Source organism: Mixophyes fleayi, chromosome 5 (genome assembly GCF_038048845.1).
Source record: "Mixophyes fleayi isolate aMixFle1 chromosome 5, aMixFle1.hap1, whole genome shotgun sequence".
NCBI classification, from domain to species: Eukaryota; Metazoa; Chordata; class Amphibia; order Anura; family Limnodynastidae; genus Mixophyes; species Mixophyes fleayi.
This window is the reverse complement of record NC_134406.1, coordinates 219,076,590-219,085,225: the sequence shown is the minus strand read 5'-3', so window position 1 is coordinate 219,085,225 and position 8,636 is coordinate 219,076,590.

Below are 8,636 nucleotides of genomic sequence, written 5' to 3'. Positions count from 1 at the left end.
GGAGCCAAGCTCCTACCTTCGAAGGCCTAATGCCTGGGCTGACCTAGGGCCTTGTGCCCTGCAGGGGAGCCAAGCTCCTACCTTCTAAGGCCTAATGCCTGGGGGGACCTAGGGCCTAGTGCCCTGCGGGGGAGCCAAACTCCTACCTTCAAAGGCCTAATGCGTAGGGTGACCTAGGGCCTTGTGCCCTGCGGGGGAGCCAAGCTTCTACCTTCTAAGGCCTAATGTCTGGGGTGACCTAGGGTCTTGTGCCCTGCGGGGGAGCCAAGCTCCTACCTAGCCGGCCTACTTACGGGACCGGTACCTGGATGGGGGTACAAGGCTTGGCTATGTTCACCTACTGAGGGCTACCTAACTGAAGGGTGGACCTAATGCCCGAAGGGAGAAGGCCTTGTGCCCGGGTGAAGAGAGAGTGATAGAATGCGGGTGTGGGCCCGGGAGAGGTGGTCCCCACTGGGGTCTTACCTGGTATAGTTCCCCCGCTTGCGAAGTCAGCGTAGCTGCTCTTCGGTCCTTCTAGTGCTGGCCGCCCGGACTCACCGCTGTTCTCCTGTTCCGCTGTGCTCTGTGCTGCTCTGCCTTCACCAGACAGGTTAGCTCATAGCCCTGACAAGGGCTCTCTGTCTGGACTTACACCGCTGGCTTCAGTCGTCCTCACCGCCACAGGCCTTCCTTCCTGCAGCTCTGCCGTCCACCGAACTGCCGGGCGCCCACGTGGGCGCCGTCTATATGCTCCGGTGGGTCGCTCCCCTATGATGTCATCGCGGCCTGGAGCAGTGATTGGCTCGCGGCCGAGCTGGGGGGGCGGGCGTTCCCACTCCCTTCTTCATCACACCGTGCTCCCTTCTTCATCACACCGTGCTCCCTTCTTCATCACACCATGCTCCCTTCTTCATCACACCGTGCTCCCTCTTCATCACACCGTGCTCCCTCTTCATCACACCGTGCTCCCTTCTTCATCACACCGTGCTCCCTTCTTCATCACACCGTGCTCCCTTCTTCATCACACCGTGCTCCCCTCTTCATCACACCGTGCTCCCTTCTTCATCACACCGTGCTCCCTTCTTCATTACACCGTGCTCCCTTCTTCATACCACTGTGTCCCCTCATTCATTACTTGGTGCACCCTCCTCCATCACACTGTGCCCCCTCCTCCATCACACTGTGCCCACTCCTTCATCACTGTACCCCCTTTATTACATTGCTGTCCCTTCATCACTGCTGTCCCCTTACTTACTGTGTAACCCCTTCATTCGTTCTTTGCTTACTTTTCTATGACCTTCTTTTCTTCTGTTTTCTTCTCTTCCTCTTCGGTCTTCTTTTCTTCAGTATGCTGGCTCCTCTCTGCTGTGATGACCTCATAGCCGACAGTCAGTGAGAAGGGTGCAGGGAGGTGGAAGGTAGGGCACTGGCCTCAAGAAAGTATTTACAGGGCCGCTGGACAAGCGTTCCGCCAGCCCTGGCTGCCTGCAAGGACGTGGGATGAAGAAGTGCTGGTATATCATACTGGCACAAATCGCCCCACTTCGAGCACTGATATGAACACAATCTAGCTTACAATAGTGTACTGTTTTAGACATTCCTAAATGTCGCAACGGGTCTAATTTATTATTTAAAAAGGAACAAGTTTCAAGTTTTACGAATATGGAATTGCAGGACCTCAGATTTATCCTTATTTACATTAAACCATGAAATATAACCATAATCATAAATTAAGTTCTGTAGGACTAAACATTTTGTGGTTCTGTAATGTCTGTAACATCATCTGCAAAAAGCAAGATATAGAATTGATGATGTCCCACCTTTTATGTCCAAATGCTTTTTAATTGTAATGGCCAAAGGTTCAATACATAAAACAATAAATAGTGGGGATAGAAGGTAGCCTTGATGAGTACCATTCCTAAGCATAAAATATTGGCTTGCTCCATATGGGAGTTTAATCAATGTGGAAGGAAAAAACTATGTAATGGTTTCCACAAATTAATCCTAAAATCCCATTATCTGCAAATCTGTAAAAATAAATAACCAACTGAAATGTTGGATTCCTTCTCGGAATCTAAATTTAAATTCAGAAATGGAGATTTCACTTTGGTAATCCCATCAATGAAATGGGTCTGTGTGTGTTATCATCCACTAGCCTATTCTTTACAAAAATACACTTGAGGGTAAATGAATCAAGCTGAGAGTTTTCCGGCGGGTTTAAAAAGTGGAGATGTTGTCTATAGCAACCAATCAGATTCTAGCTGTCATTTTGTAGACTGTACTAAATAAATGATAGCTAGATTCTGATTGGTTTTTCAAACTCGACGAAAAACTCTCAGCTTGATACATTTACCCCTTGGTCTCCCTCCCTCACCAAATCTATCAGCCATAGCCTCCATCAGTAATTTCAAATCACAACTCAAATGTGAGAAACAGTTCAATAACTCTGACACATTTGGTTTTTTTTCCCTCTTTTGGGATTACATGAATATGCAATGACGAAAAAGTGGAATCCGATTAACTACTAATAAAACATACATTTATAACTTTTTGGATTCAAAATAGGGTAGATCATCTTGTCGCAGTGTTTTCTTGTCAGATAGATAGTTTGTGCCTGATTCATTAAGGTAAGTTAAGTAAAAAATTGATTAAGTAGTCTCCTGGACAAAACCATGTTATGATGCAAGGGGTGCAAATTAGTCTTCTATTTTGCACATAAGTTAAATACTGACTGTTTTTTCATTTAGCACACAAATACTTGATAACTTATTTGTACACTTAAATTTAAAGTTGATATTTGGGTGTTACATGAGAAAATAGACAGTATTTAACTTATGTGCAAAATAAAAAAATAATAATTTGCACCCCTGGCATTGTAACCAGGGAAGGGCTGGCGACATTCAACCCAGGGGGCAAGACTCAACTTAGCGGCCTATTTTAAAGGGAAAAAAATGCAGGTGGCCCAGTAACTCAGCCCAAAATAGCCCACTATGGGACTGGCCTGGGGGGCAGATGCCCCCCAGCCCAGCCTGCCCCTGATTGTAACATGGTTTTGTCCAGGAGAAAACTTACTCAATTTTTTTATTTAACTTTCCTTAATGAATCAGGTCCTTTGTCACTAGATATTTTAACGTTCAATAACCATAAATGAGCCAGAGTCATTTTGGGGAGCACATATTGATCAAGGAAGGCCATAATTTGGGATTCAAAATTAAACAAATCTTCAAAAAAGTATAAGTTTATATAACTCCTTACAATAGTATTTTGGATGGGCCAGAAGTGGAAACTCCTTTTTAGACCTTCAAGGAGTGGATCATTTATTTAGCGTCCATCATCATTAACTTGTTTGCTAGCTAAGTGTGAGATTTGTTTCCATATTCACAATAATTTTTTATGTGTCTGTGTCAAGGACGTTTCCACTCTCCCTAAATACAGTGTTGTAATTTCCTACATCAGTTTTAATACCTACTTAAACATTGACTGGCAAGGAGATATTGTGGGCCCATTCCATTATCACTAACTGTGCCTATTACCAGTGGAGGTTTGCGCTTATGTCCTTATTCAATTGTGATTATACAGATATAAAATGGCCTCTAACACAGGCCTTATGGAACATCCCAGACCATGCAAAATCTGATAGCCAGGTTTAAGTGTATAATGTTAATAATAATCCAGTGTAGTGGATTATTGTCTGGTCTATTAGACTGGATTAATTCATCCTCCAATGGAAAGGTTTAAATAAATGTGAGTTATGATGAATCATGATGAATTTGGGATATTTCATGTTTTATAAAAGACTGGTTGCAGTATTGCGGTCATAGTTGGTTACAGTACTCCAGTTATTTATAGTTGGTCACTACAATAGTGCTGTTATTTCTTTTACATGTGTGTTTGCTCCTGTTTTGCATAAACAGTGTCACCTTAAGAAAGCAATATCATATGCACAATGCTTTGTAAGATTTAGATTAATTTAAACAGGCATGCAGCAATGCTTACTACAAAACGTAGGGGTAAACTTAGTAAAAATTCTAAAAAGGAAAAGTGGAGGTGTTGCCCATAGCAACCAATCAGATTCTAGTTATGATGTATCTAGTACATTCTACAAAATTATAGCTAAAATCTAATTGGCTGCAACACCTCCACTTTGCTTTTCTAGAAGTTTTAGTAAAATTACCCCAGGACCTTTATTCATTTCAACTTTTCCTTTTTTTAACTTTTTTTATTCCCTGTGGTTCCATGCTAAATGGGGTGACGTTTAGCAAAAAAAAGTGTAACAGAATTTATCAGCCGGATTCAGGCTACACCATTTATAAAAGGTGAGTAACTATTGTGACAAAAAGGTGGCCAGGTCAAATCAGCTCTTGGTGTGGTTGTTGGCCAGCAGCTTATATTTTGCACTTTTTTTTAAATATATTTTTATTTTATAAATGTACCCCATTACTTTCCCATTCAGGAACTAAGGGCTAGCTTTACTAAACTGCGGGTTTGAAAAAGTGGAGATGTTGCCTATAGCAACCAATCAGATTCTAGCTGTCATTTATTTAGTACATTCTGCAAAATGACAGCTAGACACTGATTGGTTGCTATAGGCAACATCTCGACTTTTTCAAACCCGCAGTTTATTAAATATACCCCTAAGTGACTTTTGTGACACTTTTTCTATCCAACATATGGGACCTTCAGGTATGGTAAATATAACAAGTGCTATATACAACAGATATACAAACAGCATCAAATGGTGACTTAAACACTGTAATAATGTCCCTGAATTCAAGTCTCATTGAGCCATGTCATGCTGAACAAATCACTTTAATTTTATTCTGGTCACTACAATAGATTTTAAGTCAACATGAGATGAAGAAAGCAATTGCTAAGTAATCTCTATCTTTCTATATAAACAAATTCTTTCTAAAAGCTTTAAATAGTAAATTTCTCAGAATAAGAAACCAGTTAACACATACAGATGTCTCTTACATGCTGCCATGACAAAACCAACTTGGGCATGCATGACATGTGGGTATGAAAGGGTTAATCAAAACAAGCCAACTAGCTCTGTCTAAAAATGACTAAATTCGTGGCCAAAACACTTCACACTGTTGCTATTAAATTCTCACCTGAAACCATTAAGATTTAGTTCAACAGCTAACACTCTTTGGAAGTCTTTAGATACTCACTGACATATCCAAAAATGGAATGAGAATGTAACTTAATCAGAGTTACTGTAAACAAAGAGACAGAACATTATTAAATATGATTTAATATGACAAAAAGTCACAATGCTTATTGAATAAAACCAGTGATAACAATTTAAACATAACTATATAAAGTATATATGAACTACACTCAAGTGATCTGCAATCTGGGGAAAGGTTTTGACAACCCCAAAAACTGACAATTTCAAAATAATGATTTTGAATTTGTCAGTTTTTGGGATTTTGGGATCTATTACTTTTTAACTTTCTTCCTTGCTCAAACTCCCCTCATTGGTGACATCACTTGAAAAAACTGTGATGGTGTGCTAATCTGTTTTAAATATATTGCCCCTTTTGTAAAAAAAAAAAATAGTTCTAGTAATGGGTTCTAAAATGGTATCATAACTCCCTTCTGAAACATAGCATGAGATATAACATTAATTCCACTAGTTTGCTTTTGATGATATGAGGCAAATGGAAAAGAGGTTGACAGATATTAAGATGGTCTACTGATGCCAAAAAAATAAACTTTCAGAATTCAATACGGTAGCTGCTGACAGAGAAAACTGACATGCTAGTGTCCAACACTTCATTAATGAAACACATGTTAATGAATTAACTTGGCAAAAAACTTCACATTTAGACATGGTTAGATTTTCCACACTGATACATATGAAACATGATTATGTTGTGTTGATTCATTGGGGAGATACATTATCCTTCTAGATTCCATATTGGGCCTGTATATATAATTGACACATATTATGTTGTTATTTTTAGCAGTTACAAATGTATATAGAGGGCTATTCAAACAGGAATTTTGGAAAATATTTCTTTGAACCATTATGTTACCCATAGGAAAAATACAGTGAACTTGGAGTAACCCAAGTACAATTATACCTGTCCAATGGACTTTTAACCAAACTTTTTAGGATCTATGGAGGCCTTAATTTGGGCAATAAAAAGGGTTCATTGCACTTATGTGATGAGAGGGCTTCTCTGAGTAAATAATCAGGGTAAGGCAACAAAATTACGCTGCTGAAGTATGTTTTTTTTTTCTTAATCAAAACACAGTAGCTTCTGGTTTACTAACACACAGTAATTTGCTGCTTCAGACATGCTCATAATACAATCCTAAAACACCTCTCTATTAACCTGACTAGGATTAAAATAAATAAATAAATAAAAAAAGGTCATAAATGCCTGCAAGGATTTTTCTTTAGAAAACACTAGGTACGGCATGGGAAATGGGGACTGGCTGGGCACAGTTGGAGGAAATACAGCCTATGGTGTTTATAAACAAGGGAAAAAGAGTCTTACTGCATGTAGCCTAAAGTGCATAGACATCACACTATCAACAAAGATCCATATTGTTGAAGCCATGACTTTCTCAGCCAGAATATAGAGATGTAAAACCTATAGATCAGAATGGCTAAGAGAAGAAAAAGTGATACTTTGGAATTGTAGCGCTGCAGGAAACTTTATGATTACAGTGAAATGCAAGACAGACACATTAGTCAATAGTTCACTAAGTAGACCCAGACTCATCACTGGAATATCTAATATTAAAGTTAGCGCTTAGATGTATTAGCAGAGCTCGATAAAGCAGCCGTTGGCAGACAAGACTGCCACTAGTGTCCAATACTTAATGCATGAGACGCAAGTTAACAAATAAACACACAACTTACTTGACGTAAACCTCCACAATCACAGTAATACTTGATGTGTAACAGATATTTGTGTGATGTAATGGAACGATGATTGCCAAACATCACTACATTTTCTGACATTAAAATTATTTGTACATCAATAGAAAAGTAAGGTTTAATAAACTTATGACATCTTACACATAGCATACACTACCTCAATAGTATGATGTTTGTACAGAAATATGATCCCTTAGTGTCCATTCCTGATTTTATCTGTTTTATAGACCTGTGGTGGGTAACAGGTGACCTGCGGCCGCCAGTGGCCTGCGAGCCTCCTCCTGTGGCCCCCCAGCCAGCAGCTCCCAATCTTATTCTCTGCTTTGTTAAAGCAGAGAATAGGGCAGACTGGGGACAGCGGATTCCACGTCACGTGACCTCCTCTGCACAACACAGAGAAGTCTCTCTGCATAACTGAGGAGAGAGTGCAGTGTGCTATCCCTCCTTCCACTGTGCGGCCCATTTGAAGGTTGGAGGGCCACCCATTCGGCCCTCAAAGAATACAAGGATGCCCATCACTAATCAAGACTACCATTTCCAATTGTTGATACATTTTGGAATAACATATTTAGTAGCCTATTTATGAAAGGTTTTCCCCCTGTAAAATCCCCAAAAACAACAGTTTTCGGGGATTAAACACTAATTTGCTATTTATGATAGCAGCATCGCAGCAGATATCATAGATATCTGCTGCTTTGCATCTCCTATCGTTTTACTGAGCACTCCCCATAACAATGTATGGGGAATGCTCAGTAACGCTATTTAACAATGAATGTAATTAACTTTTCAAACATGATAATGTACGTCAGCTGAAGCTGGCGTACATTATCATTAATGAAAAGTTTCAGTGCTGTCAGCTCTGCTGGACAGCGTATGTGTGGAGGGATCATATGATCCCTCCCTGTCACTCACCACTCGCTCTCTGCAACTATAGTTGCAGAGCGAGAGCAGAGATGTCTGTGCGCATGCCCGAGGGTTTCACTCGGCGCATGCGCACTGGAGTCAGAAGAGGAGCCCCGTTCATCGCATGCTGCTTCGGGAACGAAGCAGCAGTGGTAAGTATGTTTTCCACTTCACAGGAACAGCAGTTTTTCGGAACTGCTGTTCCTGTGTTGCTTTTTTAATAAATATGAGAAATAGTTCAATCCTTATCAATGCGATAAGGATTGAAAACTATTTTTCATATTCTGCGAGTTTTGATAAATGTGCCACATAATCTTTCAGTATGGAATTTAGACCATCAGTTACTTTTTAAAAAAAATCAATCATATAAGTGACTTATTTCAGGCAATAACTTTCTATGCAGATAACATTCAAATGATTTTAGGTAGACTTCAAAAACAGTAGTACCAAGAATCTAATTTACTTCAGGAGACAACTGTTACTTTTTAATAACAGTAAAAAAAAATGAGATGGCAACAATGACTGAAATTACTTACTAACAAAGTTGTGGAGATCCCACAATATCGTACAATTAAGAATTCTGTAAACCAGTGCTATACAATTAGCCGGATTTTTTAATGACACTAATTAATCTCAGGTGTGGTAGTAAAAATGACTGTTTAAATGAATAACTCACCACATCTGCAGTAAATGAGACTATCGAAAATAATAATGGTATATATAGCTCGCCTTGAGTGCACCTATTCTACACTCCCTGATAAACAGAAATTACTTATTATCAATAAAATAAACTTGTGTTTGCTTGGTGGAAAAGTAGTGCAGTGTATATGTTGAGTTTCCCATGAAAAGACAA